At 44.9% G+C, this 19,514-nt stretch overlaps 1 non-coding gene and 1 pseudogene across 1 annotated transcript; both read left to right on the forward strand.

Annotated features, from left to right (window-relative positions):
• The first annotated feature begins 5,374 nt into the window (after window positions 1-5,374).
• LOC131031784 (5.8S ribosomal RNA) lies at window positions 5,375-5,528 on the forward strand. The gene has a single exon (XR_009103197.2). It is a non-coding gene; the product is annotated as a 5.8S ribosomal RNA (ribosomal RNA).
• A 226-nt stretch (window positions 5,529-5,754) lies between these two features.
• LOC131031924 (28S ribosomal RNA) lies at window positions 5,755-8,924 on the forward strand (annotated as a pseudogene).
• The last annotated feature ends 10,590 nt before the right edge of the window (window positions 8,925-19,514 follow it).

The raw sequence follows: 19,514 nt of genomic DNA on the forward strand, positions 1-19,514 counted from the left end.
CATCTCACACCTTGAGAATTATGTGGGGCCTCCTCGGCCACCTCAGAACATTCTCTGTATTGGACGTTGTACCACAATCCGATTGTTATGCCTAGTGGGCTCTTTGGCTACCTCACAACATTCTTTATGTCAGGCGCATCTCGGGAGAAGGGGTCGACACTGGTAGTCGGCCCAAGTGCCCTCAATACTTAGACCACTCCAAGTTGGCCTCATAGCCTCTTACACATAGTCGCTTGTCTTTTAACATTGCATCTTCTCTCCCGTACCCCTATTGCTATGTGAAGGGTGCTCGATGGCCGTCTTGGAATGTTCTTTGTGTTGGACTTATGGTGAGTGATGGGGTCATCACTAGTAGTCACCCCAAGCATGCCTGATACCTAAACTGGTCTGAGGGAACGTCATACCTCTTTTGCATGGCCCCTTTGCCACCCTCTCATGTCCCTCATCCCACACCTTGATTCCTATGCTGAGCAGGCTCCTTGGATGCCTCACAACATTCTCCTTATCAGACGCATCTCAGGAGATGGGGTTGTCACTGGTAGTCACCCCAAGCATGCACGATACTCATAATGCTTTGAGGTGACCTAGATGACTCTTTTGCATAGCCTTCCTACTCTTGTTGTCACATCCTCCCCCCCACATCCAAATTTCTCTGCTAAGCAGGCTCCTCGGCTGCCTCGCAACATTCTCCTTATCGGATGCATCTCGGGAGAAGGGGTCTACATTGGTAGTCACCCCAAGCATACCCAATATGGAACTTCTCCAAGGCAACCTCGTAGCCTCTTTCATCCAGCCTTCCTTCCTTCACTACCCTTCTACACCTCAATTGCTATGCGCGGGCTTGTTGGCCTTTTTCAAGCTCTCTACAGAGAGTGGTACGATGATTGTTGGGGTAAATCAAAGCAATCTGATCTTTGGCCTTTGGCCATTATGAGGGCTGATCAATTTCTTGTGTGCATCTCATGTCCGCCCACTAATAGACTCAACAAGTTGTAAGCACTCTTGTTCCTGATTGTTCCTGGAGGTAATCTTCAGAACTCTTGGATTTGACCTGTCACTCGAACTATCCTCTTTTGAGGATGCTTGTCTGTGTGTGTGTGTGCTTGTGCCATATCCTTGGCGGTATTAATGAGATATTAAAGAGCAAAGTGAGCACCTTCCCCAGCTATGTTTGGGGCTCTCACTTCCTTACCCAATGTGCAACCGCCTTGGACATAGTTTGTGAAGCATCATGACTCTTTCAATTTTTGGTGGTTGTCTTTTGGTGATGCATTGGTCCCAAAGTGCACGTTACTAGCATTTGTGCCATTGTTCTCAATCTTTGGCACATTCCTTTGTTGCAATTAGATATATCTTCATTTATACGTGCAAGCTCCTCTTGCCTATTCAGTGATGTCCCACTCTTAGGACTCTTGTGGTCTACTTTGCTTCTCTCTCCCACAAGCTCTCTTTTCAAGTCTTTTCCATGTCCCATGGAGGTTGCCTTTCAAAACTCAGTCACACAAATGTGCCCAGATAAGAGCGGAATTGCCTATGAGGAGAAGCTCACCTTGGGGAGAAGCAATGTTGAGTGTTTCAATAGAGGGTAGAGAGGCATTTTTTGGGCGCTTGCACAAAATCGTGCCTATGATTGCACTGATGGCTACTTCTTTGTCTCCAACAATAGGGCGGTCCCTCTTCGAGGAAAAAAAGATTATTTATAGGGTCAAGGTGGGACTGTTTGTGCGAAGTGCACCACCAAAAGTGCGCAGGGGGCATATACCTGGGAAATGGATGTCTCTGATTGGCCTTACTCAGTCATGTGCATGGTGCATTCTCCCATGACATGAATTTCATGAGCAGGTGCAGTTTGGAGGTATTTGGGTAAAGGGTTATGTATGGGATGTTCTTCCCAAGCTCCTGTGAACCGAGACTCTGCATCATCATGCTCTGGTTCCCATGGGTGCTTCATGCATCATCGAGCTTCTTATCTTGGGAGATTAAGGTTGAGGCCTTCCTTAGAGAGGGGAATTGTTCAGGCTGGTCAAGGCAGGATTGTTTGTGTAGGGTGCACCACCAAAAGTGTGTAGGCAGAATATGCCTGGGAAATGGATATCTCTAAGAGGCCTTACTCAGTCGCATGCAGGATGCACTCTCTCATGACATGACTATCATGAGCATTGATGGTTTGGTGGTTTTTGAGTAAAGGGTTCCGTATGGGATGTTCTTCTGAGGCATTTGTGAACTGAGGCCCCTTGTCGGCATGCTCTAGCCCACAGAGGGTCTTGGTCCCCCATCAAGAGGATCGCAGTGGTCATGGAGAATGGTTACCCAGGTCAGCCTCATAAGGGAATGATTTGTGCATCGATCAAGATGTGCTTGTCTATGCGGGTTGCACCATAACATGTGTGTAGGGGGCATATACCTAGGAAATGGATGTCTTTGAGTGGCCTTACAATTGAGATGGCTACGTGCACAATGTCAGCTGTTCAGATAGATGTGTCGCAAGTAGAGTCATCCTGGAGTTTTTGGGTAAAGGGTTCCATATGAAATGTTCTTCCTAGGTGCTTGTGAACTAGTGCTCCTTAATGTCATGTTCCAACTTGCACACATCTTTTGCTTCCAGCACGATGTTCTTCATTGGCACTTCGCAAGAGAGCTGGACGATGGAAAATTGTTTTGTGCAATCGAGGTTGGATTTTTTGTGTGGGATGCACCACTCCAAGTGTGTAGGGAGCATATGCCTAGGAAATGGATGTCTCTGAGTGGCCTTACAATTTAGGTAGCCGCGTGCACGAGGCATTCTGCATAGATCTGCCATTGGCAAGTTGGGTTAGCTTTGAGACCCAGGGTAAAGGGCTCTGTATGGGATGTTCTTCCCAGGTGCATGTGAATTGAAGCTCCCTATTGTCCCTCTTTGGCTTGTGTTACATTTCCATCCTTATTTGAATTTGAGATGCGGGTGGGTTTTTTTCGACCGCAAGGAGGGGCCGCATGCTTTCTAATTTTGGTTTCCCATGAGGGAGGGTCCACCTTCCGGTGTCTGATAGAGGCCCGTGGTGGCCCACTCATTGCCGGAAGCTACCTGGTCAATCCTGCTAATAGTCATATGCTTTTCTCAAAGATTAAGCCATGCATGTCTAAGTATGAACTTTTTCAGACTAAAACTATGGATGGCTCATTAAATCAGTTATAGTTTCTTTGATGGTACTTTGCTACTCGGATAACTGTAGTAATTCTAGAGCTAATACGTGCACAAAATCTTGGCTCTTGGAAGAGATGCATTTATTAGATAAAAGGTCGATGTGGGCTCGCCCGCTACTTTGGTGCTTCACGATAGCTCAACGGATCCCGCAGCCTTTGTGCCAGTGATGCTTCATTCAAATTTCTGCCCTATCAAATTTTGATGGTAGGATATTGACTTACCATGGTGGTAATGGGTGATGGAGAATTAGGGTTCGATTCTGGAGAGGGATCCTGAGAAACAACTACCACATCCAAGGAAGGCAGTAGGCACACAAATTACCCAATCCTAACAAGGGGAGCTAGTGAAAATAAATAACAATACTGGGCTCATCGAGTCTGGTAATTGGAATGAGTACAATCTAAATCCCTTAATGAGGATCCATTGGAGGGGAAGTTTGGTGGAAGAAGCCACGGTAAATACAGCTCCAATACGTATATTTAAGTTGTTGCAGTTAAAAATCTCATAGTTGGACCTTGGATCATCATGGTCAGTCCGCCTACTTGGTATGCACTGGCCCTCACATCCCTTCTATCGACAACATGTTCCTAGCCTTAATTGGCTAGGTCGCAGTTCTGGCATCGTTACTTTGAAAAAATTAGAGTCCTCAAAGCAAGCCTACACTCTAAATACATTAGCATGGAATAATGCAATAGGAGTTTTGTCCTATTTTGTTGGCCTTCAGGACCAAAGTAATGATTAATAGGGACTATCGGGGGCATTTGTATTTCATTATCAGAGGTGAAATTATTGGATTTATGGAGGATGAACCACTATGAAATAATTTCCATGGATGTTTTCATTAATCAAGAATGAAAGTTGGGGGCTCGAAGATGATCAGATACCATTCTAGTCTCAACCATAAACGATGTCAAACAAGGATCAGCAAATGTTTCTCTAAGGACTCTGCTAGCACCTTATGAGAAATCAAAATGTTTGGGTTTTGGGGGGAGTATGGTCGCAAGGCTGAAACTTAATGGAATTGATGGAAGGGAACCACCAGGAGTGGAGCCTGTGGCTTAATTTTACTCAACATGGGGAATCTTACCAGGTCCAGACATAGTAAGTATTGACAGATTGAGAGCTCTTTGTTGATTCTATGGGTGGTGATGCATGGTCGTTCTTAGTTGGTGGAGCGATTTGTCTGGTTAATTTCATTAATGAATGAGACCTCAACCTGCTAACTAGCTATGCAGAGGTTCCCCTTAGTGTTCATATTTTTAAAGGGACTATGGCCTCCTGGGCCATGGAAGTTTGAGGCAATATTAGGTTTGTGATGCCCTTAGATGTTCTGGGCCACACACGCGCTACAGTGATGCAACCAATGAGTTTTTCTACCTTGATCACATTGACTACATCCCTTCACTTTGTACACACCGCCCATCGCTCCTACCAATTGAATGATCTGGTGAAGTGTTCAGATTGTGCTGATGGTGATGGTTCCTATCGCTGACATCACGAGAAGTTCATTGAACCTTATCATTTAGAGGAAGGAGAATTCATAACAAGGTTACTATAGGTGAACCTGCGGTAGGATCATTGTCGGTTCTAGCCACTGAATTATGCAGGGGAGGAGGTGAGGGAGGCACAACAAAATTGCCACCTTCCTGACCCTCGCCCTTGATGACGTGTGGATGGTTAGGCCTCACTGCATTGCTCGGCCCCGAGTTCAATATCGTCGGATTGAGGTGATAAAATATCATGGTCTGGTGCATGCCCTTTTTGGAAGAGGTTGAGTCTCTATCCTATCAAGTTTACATGCCATTCATTGCACATGCGGCATTGTGTCGGTGATCCATCACTTCTATGATGGGAATTCAAGATTGCCGCAACCCCCATTACATCTCCCAGGGGGACAACATTTCTCTTGGATCACTCCCCACCATGGATGAGTGCACTCTCATGCAATTTTCCATGGAGTAGGACCTATCATTTGGCTGCAAGGTTCTCTTGAGGTGACATCCTCCTATGCGATGCAATGGGGCAAGGACATGCACCCTTCCAGTGTCTCCTTGCACTGGCAGATGGTTCGCATCAAACACACTACACATTGGTGCAACCTGCACCAAGAAGTCCAAAACATTGAAGCGCGACCCAGGTTCCTTGTGCATTTGGGTCGCTAGAAAAAAAACATGAATAAGATAAAAACACAACTGTTAGCAATGGATATCTCAGCTCTCGCCATGATGAAGAATGTAATGAAATGCAATACTTAGTGTGAATTCCAAAATCCCATGAATCATCTAGTCTTTGAATGCAAGTTGCATTTGAGGCCTCGGCCAAGGGCATGTCTTCTTGGGAATCACACTCCAAAATCGCCCTCCCACACAGAGGAGCGAAGATGGTCATTTGTGCCTGCCAGCATCGCGATCAGATGAAATGAGCATGAGGTCCCTCACCTTGTCGTGATGAGAGGTATCCTATGAGGGTCAGGGTTGGTTTGTGCGGGTCGAGCGAGGCCAAGTGTGGAATTTCAACTAGGCCACAATGGCCTACCAGCGTCTGGGTAAAATTTGCTTGGCCCCTTGCTGCATCCCCAAGTCAAGTGTGAATACCCACTGCGTTTAAGTATATCACTAAGCAGAGGCAAAGAAACTTACCAGGATTCCCCTAGTAATGGCAAGTGAATCGAGAAGAGCCTAGCATGAAAATCGGTGGCTCCACCTGTCAAATTGTAGTCTGTAAAAGCATCCTCAGTGACAGACCAAGCCCATCCCCTAGAAGGGGGCACCAGAGAGGGTGAGAGCCCCATCAAGCCCAGACCTTGTTGCACCATGAGGCGATGTCGATGAGTCAAGTTGTTTAGGAATGCAGCCCTAATTGGGTGGTAAATTTCATCCAAGGCTAAATACAAGCAAGAGACTGATAGAGAACAAGTACCGCAAGAGAAAGATGAAAAGGAATTTGAAAAGAGAGTTAAAGATTGCTTGAAATTGTTGGGAGAAAAGTGCATGGAGGTCGATGATGAGCCCTGATCGGATGCAAAACAATGTCAGCTAGTCATTGTGGTGGCATAAGCACGACCTTCAGGTTGCACTATGCCTCCATCGCGATGGTTGAGGAGAAAATCACACACCTACCAGGGAGAACCCTCAGGCACCTATGCGCTCATGGCGCTAGCCAGTGGGCTTTCCATCTGAACCATCTTGAAACATGGACCAAGGAGTCTAACATGTGTGCGAGTCGGCAGATTGGGAAACCCATGAGGCACTAGGAAGCTGACTGGGAAGATCCCTCTTAGGGGGTGCACAACTAATTGACCCTGACCTTTTGTGAAGGGTTCGAGTGTGAGCACACCTGTTGGGACCCGAAAGATGGTAAAATATGCCTGAGCAAGGAAAAGCCAGAGGAAACTCTGGTGGAGGCTTGTAGCAATACTAACATGCAAATCATTCATCTGACTTGGGTATAGGGGTGAAAGACTAATCGAACTGTCTAGTAGCTGGTTTCCTCCAAAGTTTCCCTCAGGATAGCTGGAGCTCATGTGCAGGTTTAATCAGGTAAATAAAATGATTAGAGGCATTGGGGGCATAATGCCCTCGACCTAATCTCAAACCTCAAATAGGTAAGGCGGCCCAGCTGCTCCGTTGAGCCACACCATAGAATTGCGACCTCCAAGTGGGCCATTTTTGGTAAGCAGAACTGATGATGTGAGATGAACTAAAAGCCGAGTTATGGTGCCAAATTGCACACTAACCTAAATCCCACAAAGGGTGTTGGTTGATTAAGACAATAGGACAATGGTCATAGAAGTTGAAATCTACTAAGGAGTGTGTAACAACTCACCTGCCAAATCAACTAGCCCCAAAAATGGATGGCACTGAAGTGCACAACCTATACTCGGTCGTCGGGGCAAGTGCCAGGCTTTGATGAGTAGGAGGACATGGGAGTTGTTACGAAACCTTGGGCGTGAGCCTGTGTGGACCAGCCCCCAGTGCAGATCTTGGTGGTAGTAGCAAATATTCAAATGAGAACTTTGAAGACTGAAGTGGGGAAAGGTTCCATGTGAACAACACTTGGACATGGGTTAGTCAATCCTAAGAGATGGAGAAGCCTTGTTTCAAGGGTGCATTTCACACGATGATCAAAAGGGAATGAGTTAATATTCCTGAACTGGAATGTGGCGGCAATCAAAAATGTTAGGAAATTTGGAGATGTCGGTGGGGGCCCCAAGAAGAGTTATCTTTTCTTTTTAACATCTTGCCAATCCTAAAATCGGTTCAACTGGAGATAGGGTCTAGCAGTTGGAAGAGAATCGCACATCTCACAGTGTTCAATGCGCCTTTGGTGGCCCTTGAAATCTAGAGGACCTAGTACCATTCACACTCAGTCGTACTCATAACTGCATTAGGTCTCCAAGGTGAACAACCTCTGGTCAATAGAATAATGTAGGTAAGGGAAGTCGGCAAAATGGGTCATAACATCGAGAAAAGGATTGGCTCTGAGGGATGGGCCTAGGGGTCTGTGCCCCAAACCCATGGGTTGTTGGTGGCCTACCTGAGCTACTACCTTGGCAAAGGTGGGCCGTTGCATGTGGATTGTGCGATGAACTCTAGGTGCTACCTTCGGGGGATTTTTGCCCAGTGCTCTAAATGTCAAAGTGAAGAAATTCAACCAAGCGCGGGTAAATGGCGGGAGTAACTATGACTCTCTTAAGGTAGCCAAATGCCTCATCATATAATTAGTGATACACATGAATGGATTAATGAGATTCCCACTATCCCTATCTACTATCTAGCGAAACTACAGCTAAGTGAATGGGCTTGGCAGGATCAGTTGGGAAAGAAGACCCTGTTGACCTTGACTCTAGTCTGACTTTGTGAAATTACTTGAGAGGTGTTGGAATAAGTGGGATCCATTTCAGCACAAGTGAAATACCACTACTTTTAATGTTATTTTACTTATTCGATGAGGCAGAGATGGGGAAATGCCCCTATTTTTGGCCTTAAGGTGCGTCTAGGTGCGTCAATCCAGGCAAAATACATTGTCAAGTGGGGGGTTTGGCTAGTGAAACACATCTATTAAAAGATAATGTAGGTGTCCTAAGATGAGCTCAAAGAGAACACAAATCTCATGTGGAACAAAAGGGTAAAATCTCATTTGATTTTGATTTTCAATATGAATCCAAATCATGAAAGCGTGGCCTATCGATCCTTTAAACTTTTGGAATTTGAGGCTAGAGGTGTCAGAAAAGTTACCACAAGGATAACAGGCTTGTGGCAGTCAAGCATTCATAGAGACATTGTTTTTTGATCCTTCGATGTCGGCTCTTCCTATCATTATGAAGAAGAATTCACTAAGTGTTGGATTGTTCACCCACCAATAGGGAATGTGAGTTGGGTTTAGACCGTCGTGAGATAGGTTAGTTTTACCCTACTGATGATCCACATCACGATAGTAATTTAACTTAGTATGAGAGGAATTGTTGATTCACACATTTGGTCATCATGATTGGCTGAAAATCCAGTGGTGTGAAGCTACTGTGTGTCAGATTATGACTGAATGCCTCTAAGTCATAATCCACTCTAGATGCGGTGCATCTCTCTCTAGCTACATTGCGACCTGCAGTAGGGGTTCTCTTGTACCCCCAAGGGCTCGTGTCATTGGATACCTTCAATTTGTGCAACCATGTGGTTGGGGAAACCTTGGATAACAATTTCAAGCTATTGGTAAGAAGAATCTTTTGTTAGGCCCAATATGGAAAGCTAATGTACTGAGAGGGGAGGGGTGAATTAGTACTTCAAAACTTTTCTTGAATAATAACTTTACTATTATGCATAAACAGAATAGTGCAGTAACATAAAATAAAGTTAAAACAAATAGATAACAATCATACATGATTCACTCCATAACACATATATTTTGGTTACGCAGAAACTCTTGGTTAGAGAGAAAAACTGCGGTGGGGATGGCACCCACAACTTCACTAGTGCAATAATAAAGAGTGCTCGGTTAGAGCTACATTTTAGCTATTTCTGATAGCTTACCCTGTTAGGAGTAACAAGATCTGTTAGATCTACCTTGCTAAAGGATTTTACAACATTTATTCTGAATGCTGCACCTGATTAGAGGCTTTACAATTTATAGACTTGATTAGAGTCTTTTACCCTATTAAAGGTTTCTCTTTCAACTTCACAATATCACAATAAAATCATTACAAATATCTGCAACTTTACATCTGAAATGTTATAGCAGATTCTATGTGCTCAGAATAGATTACCTTGCTTATAGCATACCTCGGTAACCCATATAGTAACTCAATAAACCCTTCTGTTTACTCTGTTCTTCGACTGTTCTCTGAAAACCTTCTCGGTGACCTCTATGTCTCTATAACAGTCTTCTTACACACATATATGTTCATGCATACACCTTTAACTCATGCTGTATAAATAGATCTCTTAAGACAGTGATCCAATTCATTGCATCAGTCTTACAAACAAGATTCCTTGAATGAATAACTATACAAAATATTTCATTGGTTAGATTGATCTCAAAATCATACACAATCTTCTGGTGCAATTTTCAATGTAATAACAGTTAGATGTGCCTCGATCTTGTAACACATTTTCATATGCATGTCCAGGTTCAATGTATCTGGTAACACGTTTCACTCAGTGTATATCAACTCAGTGTGTCATCTTTGTTTCTCTGTAGTCTCAAAAAGATACTCGGTAGACAGCTCGGTGTATATGGTGTTCTGTGACTACTTTCCTCTCTAACCGACTAGACTATGCATACCGACTTCTCTATGTGTACCAACTGCATGATTCGGTAGTGTTAACCAACTAGAGTATATAGTATGACTTTGAATATAAAAACTAATGGCAATTTGATAAGTAGTAACATCTTTTGCTAACGACTTAAATAAGCAACAAAGTATTGTATGTGGCAGAGTTGCCTTAATGCCATGATCCACTAAGATTCATCCCTTTGTCGCCTTGATTCATTTGGTCTCTTTTTGGCTCTACTATAGGTGGGGTTTATAGTTCTAACCATCTTCATTGCTCACTGACATGCATCTCTCTCCTGAGTCCCTCGAGGTGGGGTTCTTGTTGGTGCACCTCAAGGGGGCACATGCCATACTTTATCGTCCAAGTGCCAAGCGGGGTTACCGACGGTGTGACACTTAGACGACCTTTCTTTGTCCAAGGATTGAGTGTGGTTTTTGGTGCACTCTTTTCCTGTCTAGGAGCCAAGTGTGGTTTCTAGTGCACCTCAAAGGGGTGCACTCTTTTTCTCGCCCGGGTTCCAAGTGTGGATGAAATTGATGTGACCTTGGGGCCACCTTTCTATCCAAGGGCCGAGTGGGGTCTTCCAAGGTCTGAAGAGGGGTTTCTCATCAGGGTACCAAGTTTGGTGACCCTTGGGCCACATTTTTCATCCAAGTGCAGGGTGGGGTTTTCCTAGGTTTGGATTCCCTTGGTCTAAATTGGGGTTTTTGGTGTGGGCGACTTCTATTCTATCTATGTGTTGAGTCAGGTTTTTCAGGTTGGGGGTGCCTCTATCGGAAGTGGAAGTGGGGCTTTTGGCATGACCCTCAAGCCACCTTTCTATCTGAGTGTTTAGTGAGGCTTTTTAGAGTTGTGGCTCCCCAAGTGTGAAGTGGGGATTTTTGGGGAGGCGCTTCGGGTATGCTTTCTTTTTTGCCCAAGTGTCCAATTGGGTTTCCTGGTGCAACCCTTGTGTCTCCTTTTGGCCCAAGTGTTTGGTGGAATTTTCCCAGTTGGGGCTTCCCAGGTCTAAAGTGGGGTTTCTGGTGCACCCCTAGGGGTGCCTTTTCCTATCCTAGTGTTGAGTGGGGGCTTTTGAGTCAGGGCTTCCTAGCCCACTCTTTTTTTGTCCAAGCGCCAAGCGGGGTTTCTAGCATGACCATTGGGTCACCTTTTTTTATTTGACTGTTTGGTGGGGTTTCTCACATTGGGGCTTCCCAGGGCTAGGTGTTGGCTACACACCCACCTTGGCTCGTCGGCACCTACCCTAGCATGCACCTTGGTCGGGGTGCACGCACATTGGCACCCATCCTAGTGCACACCTTGGCTGGGTTGCGCACACCTTGACAACCACATTAGCTAGCGGAAGCACCAAGGTGCGCTCAATGCAACACGATCTCGGAAGTTGGGTTAATCACTTGATTCATTGGTTGAACTACGCCTTATTTTCCCCAGGTGCTCACCTTCGCCAGGGTGGGCACCCTAGCGTGCACACATTGGCACCCACATTTTCTTAAAAAAAATTCACTCTTTCCTTTTGAAAATTCTATAATCTTGAACTATTTTACCTTTTCTGGAAAATTTTGAGTGGAGCACACCAAAGGTGCACACCTTAGTGCCCACCTTGGTGTGCACCAAAGTTGCACACCATGGTGCACAACATTGGTGTGCTCCAAAGTATTCTCCAAGGTGCACACCATTGGTGTGCTCCAAAGTGTGCTCCAAGGTACGCACCATAGTGCGCTCTGAGGTGTGCAACATCAGTGTGCACCAAGGAGGGCTCCAAAGTGTGCTCTAAGGTGCGCACCATGGCATGCACCTCTGGTGTGCTCAATGCGCATGAAGTTGGAAGTTGGATTAATTTCCCAATTCATTGCTTTAACTACACCCATTTTTCCTTAGGCGCGCACCTCGTGTGCACCTTCGCGAGGGTGGGCACCTTGGTGTGCACACCTTGGCAAGGTTGTGGGCCAAGGTGGGCACCTCAGTGCGCACACCTTGGCACTCGCGTTTTCTTCAAATTTTTGAATGCAACACATCAAAGGTAAGAACTTTGTTGCACACCTTAGTGCCCACCTTGGTGTGCACCAAAGGTGCACTCCAAGGTGCGCACCATGGTGCACTCTGAGGTGCACAACATTGGTGTGCACCAAGGAGCACTCCAAATTGTGCTCCAAGGTGCTCACCATTGGTGCGATCCAAAGTGTGATCCAAGGTGCGCACCATTGGTGCTCTCCAAAGTGTGTTGTGCACGAAGTCTTAAATTGGGTTAATTGTCCGATTCGCTACTTGAACTATGCCCAGTTTGCCTCGGGTGCACACCTTGTTGCACACACCTTGGTTGGGGTGCCCAATTTACCTTTTCTAGAAATTTTTGCATGGAAAGCACAAAAGGTACGCACTTTGGTTCATTTCAAAGTGTGCACCATGGTGCACTCCAAGGTGTGCAACATTGGTGTGCTCCAAGGTGCACTCCAAAGAGCACTCCAAGGTGCATACCTCTAGTACCCTCCAACATGTTCCCCTTTGGTGCACTACAAGGAGCGCTCCAAGGTGTGCACCATGGCTTGACCACTGGTGTGATCAATGTAAATGAAGTTAGAAGTTGGGTTAATTGCCCAATTCGCTACTAGAACTAATGCCCAGTTTTCCCTAGGTGCATTCCAAAGTGTGCTCCAAGGTGCACTCCAAAGTGCACTCCAAGGTGTGCAACTTTGGTGCGCTCCAAGGTTCCCTCCAAGGTGCCCTCCAAAGTGTGCTCCAAAGTGCGCTCCAAGGTTTGCACCATGGTGTGCACCTCTGGTACACTCAATGCACACAAAGTCAGAAGATGGATTAATTGCCCGATTCGCTGCTTAAATGATGTCCGATTTTCCCTGAGTGCACACCTCATGTGGACCTTTGCCAGAGTGGGAACCTTGGTGTGCACACCTTGGCACCCACCTTGGCTGGGGTGAGCACTAGGGTGGGCACCATGGTGCACTCAATGCACACGCAGTTAGAAGTTGAGTTAATTGCCCGATTCACTGCTTCAACTACGCTCGGTTTGCCCCAGGCGCATACCTCGCGTGCACCTTCACCAGCGTGGGCACCTTGGTGCACACAACTTGGCACCCATCTTGGCCAGGGTGCACACCAGGATGGGCACCCCGATGTGCACACCTTGGCACACACCTTGTCCGGGGTGCACACCAGGGTGGGCACCTTGCTGCGCACACCTTGGTACTCACCCAATTCACTGCTTGAACTACATCCGGTTTTCCCTGGGTGTGCACCTCATGTGCACCCTCGCTAGGGTAGGCACCTTGGTGCGCACACCTTGGCACCCACCTTGGTCAGGGTGCACACTAGGGTGGGCACCCTAGTACACACATAGTAGCACCCACCTTGGCCAAGGTGCGCACCAGGGTGGGTACCATGGTGTGCACACCTTGGCATCCACCTTGGCACCCGCTCTGGCCAGAGCATGCACTAGGGTAAGCACCTTGCCTAGGTGCATGTACATGGGAGCACACCTTGCCAAGGTGCACCCATCTCACATGCATGTTGAGCGTGCACCTGACCCTGTCCAAGTGCACATACTTGGCATGGGTGTCGGGTGCACACCCAATCTGGCCTCGATGTGCCCTAGGTGCACCTCGATCCATCACCCTGGCATACAGTGCCCCAACTACGTGCACCTATTGTAGGTCTCAAGTGTGTACCTGACCTCACCCAATTGCACTCACTATCTCAGGCGCCTGGTGCGAAACCTAGAGTAAATAATATCATGAAGCTCGGCCACCTTGGCCAACATGCCCACCTCGACTGAGCGTGCATTGGCTGAGGTGCACACCAATTTCACCTAGGTTTATGCACAACACCCCAGGTGCACCAAGGTGCATACACAACACCCCAGTTGTACCCTGGTGTGTTCTTGGGGCACCTTAGGTGTGCGCTTGGTGTCGCCCCAGTGCACTTGGGCATGTGGTGTTGACGCACGTTAGTGCATGCATTGCGCCCCAGCCCATCCCGGACGAGAATGCAAATAGGAAAAAGATTAATTTAAATAGCATTACAATGCCTGACGAAAACTAAAAAAAGGTGCAACACCGAGACTTCTTGGGAGGTCACCCATCCCAAGAATGCTTAACTGCGGAGTTTCGATTGGATCCAATGCACTAAAGCTAGTATGATCCCACCCGTTATGAACTTATCATAGTGTGTACTTAACAAACCATGGCCCATGTGCGAATCTACCCTAGTCACCCAACCCATGGTGCACACCCACCCCGATTGCTATGCAGGGAGGCTCCTTGGAACTTTCTTTGTATCGGACACATCGTGGGATATAGGGTCAGCATTGATATTCGCCCCAAGTGCGCCTGATGCTTAGACCACTCTAAGGTGGCCTTGCAGCCTCTTCCATCTAGCCTTTGGGCCCTCCTCCCTACCCCTTGCCTCACACCCCGATTTCTATGTGGGGAGGCTCCTCAGTCACCTCAGAACTTTCTATGTATCAGACACATCATGGGATAAAGGGGTTAGCACTAGTAGTAGCCCCAAGTGCACCCGATGCCTAGACTGCTTTAATGCGGCCTTGCAGCCTCTTTTGTCTAGGTGTTGGGGCCTTCTCACCGCATCCCCCGCCTCACACCCTGATCGCTATGTAGTGAGACTCCTTGACCACCTCATAAATTTCTCTATATTGGATGCATCGTGAGATTAGGGGTCAGTATTGATAGTCACCCCAATCACGCCCAATGCTTAGACTACTCTGAGGTGCCCTTGCAACCTCTTCCATCTAACCTTTGGACCCACCCCTCACCTCACACCCCGATTGCTATGCAGGGAGGCTCCTTGACCGCCTCCAAACTTTCTCTGTATTGGACACATCACGAGATAAGGGGTTAACACTGGTAGTGACCCTAAGCACACCCGATGCTTAGACCACTCTAAGGCAACCTTGCAACCTCTTTCATCTAGTTGTTGGGGCCTTCCCACTGCATCCCTTATTGTCTATATTTTGAGTATTGGGATTTTCCTTCTTTCAATCCACTAAAGTCTACAAGGGTTTAGTATTTATTTCTTCCTCTGAGGTTTATTTGTCTAAGGGTTTACGGTTTTTTGCAAATTCACCTTTTCCATCTTGTAAGCCCTGCATTCTATTTTCTTGTTACCTTTTCCACTTAAGTGGAAGGGTCGGTCCATCATTAGAGAAGGGGTCCCTTTTTAGGTCTTTGCCTTGGCGGGATATAAATTTCTTTTGATTAATGCCCTTTTCCTAAGTCTTATTTTGTTTTATTTTTATCTGTCGCGTGTTGTAAAGAACTCGCATCTTATTATTGATCTAACAATTGGCGTTGTTTCACTATGCAAAGATGCACAAAGTTTACCTTTCTTGAAGCAGCAAAAGGGCGGTGGGCCCGACAGATAGATTGGCTTGCAAGTTAAAGAATGTGCATCTTGAAGATGATGTGATGGTGCACATGGTTTCGCATTGGAAAGGTGAAAGAAGTTTATCCTTTGTGAAGCAGCGAAAGGATGGTGGGCCCGACAGGTAAGTGGCTCCTGAGTTTAAAGACCAATCAACTTGAAGTTGATCGCACATCGCACACTGTTTTGCAATGAAAAGTAACACGAAGTTTACCCTTTACGAAACAGTGAAATAGAGCTAGTTGTGACGTGGCGGATTAGGTGGCGATATAGCTGGATGTATGACTAAGAAAGAAAATGATTTGTCAATGGGAAACGTAGCTCCGACTGGATTTTTGGATTGGTCCATTTGAAAAGGTGGTTGTGTTGGTGAAATTCACGATTTAGTGAGGCACGTGGCAGTTCAGATGTGGATCCTGGCAGATTCTTGAGCTAATAAGTGATGGCCACATGGAGATATTAGCTGACAGTTTGTAGATGATTGAATTTGCGAAGAGGGCCCACTTTGAAGACTAAAGAGACTAAAAACCGATCAACTTGAAGTTGATCGGATGTCGCACGTTGTTTCACATGGTGAAGGTGCAAGATGTTTACTCTTCATGAAACAGCGAAAAAACCACTAGCGGTGGAGGTTACACACAGTTAATAGGACAAGCAGTCATGGTGAAGGCTAAAGGTCGAGCAACTTCAAGATGATCTGATGATGCACGTTGTTTTTCATTATAAAGATGCACAAAGTTTACACTTAGTGAAATAGCGAAAGCATGGTGGGGCCCATTTCTAAAGAAGGATGACACAGGTAAGGTAAAGAACATGCACATCTTGCATAATCCAACAGTTGGCTTTGTTTCACGATTCAAAGATGCATGAAGTTTACTCTTCGCAAAATAGAAAAAAGGCAAAACACTTACAAAATTTATGTGGTCCGTTAGAGCCATTTTTTAATTCAATTATGAATTAATTGCCAAAGCATGTGGCTTAATTGTTTCTAATCAATGCTTAGTTGTTGTAGTAATCTTCACATCAGTTGAAACTTTGGCATCAATTCAAAGAATCTTTCAGAGGAACCAGTGCACAAAGAGAAATTTTTCAAGCAACAAGTAAGGTTTTGCAAATTGCTTAACAGTTACAGTTGAATTGGTATCACTGGGTGTTTGATTTCTCAAGAAATCTACCTAGGATTTAATTGAAATAATTGTAATTCTAAGATGGCACCATGAAGAGATTTCACAGGGAAGGTTAATTACTAGGAGAGAGCCATTTGTGATGACTTTTTAGAGCAATTAACTAGGTCCACTAATGCTCCAGGTAAAATGAAAGAATTGGTGCCTAAAGCTTCCCGCCTGAGAATTGGCGATGGCCTATACGATAAAGGGAATTGGTTAAGGGATCCCCAGATAGGAATATCAGGTTTGGGACTTTTCAAAGTGGGTTTTAGCTAGATAAATTCCCCTACTCCAATGAATAGTGTATGGGAACTAGATGTTGGAAAGCTCATAGTCCTTGGGGTCTTCATGGACATGGACCTATTAACCCAAATTGCCAATAATTATGATCCCAATACCAGGACTATAAAGAATGTAAATGGTGGGTCTCTAATTGAGATAAATGATGATGAGTTCAGGAGAGTTTTCAAACTCAGTGAGGTATCAAAGTATTTAGAGCCCATCAATTTTGAAACCTTGCAAAGGTCTATGATGCATAGAGAGACCACCTCAGAAATGGCCCCTTGAAGGAATTCTTTGCCAAAATAGGAGGACTAATAGTTGTAGACCCTAGCACCATGGAACCGTTTTCATTAAACTTATTTACTTTAAGGGCTAAAGGGATGTATTGGTCCTTATATTATATTTTTGGGGAGGATGTCAAAACTACTATGCCAACCCACTATATGCTCATGATAGCACAGATTTGAACCCATCTTTGGCAGTGACTTTTGATTTTGCACCTTATCTTACAAATACCATTCATGAGGGATTGTTAGGGATAAAAAATGCTAAGGTGGGCAGACCTTTTGAATGGTACTCTCTCCTCATGCACATGTTTCTATTTAAAGGTGTTGAATATTTTGTTAATGAAATGGACCTAATCAAAGAAAAAGATGGGGAGGAGATGCTCATTCAGTTGTGGAGCACAATTTTGTCTTGGGACAGAGAAGATGCAAGTTACCTAAAGTTTGATAGATTTTTTCCATTTAGGCTTAGGATCCTTTTGTGCCCATAGAACCCTAGGATTCCTAAATCTCTCCTTGAATTCCTTAGGCCTAAGGAATTTGCTATAGATATCAAGATTGTGCATAATTAGGGTGACATATATCTATACCATGTCTCCACTGTGTTTAGATTTTTTGGTTTCAGAGGAACTCCATATTTGCTCCCATATCAAGTCTCATTGAAGATAGGAATTGCTGAAGTCCTGAGGCAGATTGGAGGCCTGCAAGAAGCAAAATTGACAAATAGGGGGAAAGGAACAATTTTCCCAACTATTACTATGGCACATCAGTTTGTAATCACCAAGGGTGGTTGGACACATTTTGATGATTTCTTTCAGCCATATAGGTTGTCTACTACAGTGGCAAGATTTGCCGACCCAGAGGGTTTCTTTAATGGTATGTTTAAGAAGAGAGTTGTATGCAAGGGTAAGGCACACCAGTTCCATTTTCCTAAAGATTTGATTAGAAATGAGTTTAATTTAGATGAATAGGAATTGAGGAAAGAAAAGTGGATAGCTTTCAAGAAAGCTCTGGACTTCATCCACCAATTTGATAGTGGCTATGACCCCCTGGCCAGTTTCACTCCTTTTGAGGAAAAGGTCAAGTTTTTGATTCTTTATTTTGAAGATTTGATGAAAACTTTAAAGGAGAAGAGGGAGACTATATTAAAAAATGACCCTGAAAAGGCTAAACTTGTCTTAGCTAAGTCTGCATTTGTAAAGGCAGTGCCCCTAGGTGATTATGTGATGCACAAAAGACCTACTTATAATGTGCTAATGCTAACAAAAGGTGAATCTTCCTCCTCAAAGGGAAAAAGGCCATTAGTGGATGTTGTGGAGATCCAAGACTCTCCTAAAAGGCAAAGGGTGGGAAAAGAGGTACAAACAAATGAGCCTCTATATTCTCCATCTCAATCCCCAATCCATGTAGGGGATGAATAGGTAGTAGCAGAGCAACTGCTGCAATTAGGAAGCCTTGGGGAAATTGCTCTCACTTATGAGGAGTTGCAAGAAGGGATGCCTGAAGAACTAGCAAGTGCCCAAATGGACCTAACTGCAGAGGACTTTATAGGAAAATAACTAGACCCTGTCATTAAGTAGGCCAGTGAGGAATTTTTGGTAGATAGTTTCATCAAAATAGGATCCTTCTTGCAGTTTTTTTGGAGGAGAAATATAGGCCAGTTCAAGGCAAGATGCGAGAAAAGGAAAAATGAGAATCCTCACAAAGATGCATATGCAGTTGAAGCAAACGTAAAGCAAGAAATGTTGGCAAAATTTGGGAATATTACCCCAGAACAAGGGAGGAAAATGATTGTAGAAGCAGGAGTTTTGATTCTCCCTGAATGGGATATAGCAGATGCATTAGTGCTTGAGGTAGTATGGAAGGAGACAAATCCCTTGGAAGGAGTAACTTATAGCAATGATCATGTTGCTTTAGTTATGTGGTCACTAAGGAGGGAAGAGAGAAAAAAGAGGAAAGACACCTCAAAGTCTAGCTATCTCAGAGGTATGATTATGAAGAGAGTAAAGGACATAGGGGAAGTGGAGGTTTCTAGCACAATTTTGGAATCAGCAAAATTCAACATGGCTGTAACTGAGAAAGAGGCTAAGGAAAAGGTTGATCTCTAGGTCAAGTTGGAGGTAATACTAAAAGCCTACAATGAAGCCCAAGCTGAAATAGCTCAGAGGGATAGTATGATTGTTAAATTGAAGAATCAAATAGCAGGGTAACATCATCAAGGTGAGTCTTCTACATTGATGATTGCCTCTTCCCCATCTAAACCTCCATCAACTAGTCCAATCATTGAGTTTCCCTTGTCCCCTGTAAATCCTAGTTTCCAATCTACTAAATCTATTCAAGATGAAATTGAAAATTTGAAGTAGGATCAAGCCATATTTGCAAGTAAATATGAGGAGAAGGTTAGGGGAACAATTTTAAATTTTTCTGACACAAT

This window comes from Cryptomeria japonica, chromosome 2, assembly GCF_030272615.1.
Source record: "Cryptomeria japonica chromosome 2, Sugi_1.0, whole genome shotgun sequence".
In the NCBI taxonomy this organism is placed as follows: Eukaryota; Viridiplantae; Streptophyta; class Pinopsida; order Cupressales; family Cupressaceae; genus Cryptomeria; species Cryptomeria japonica.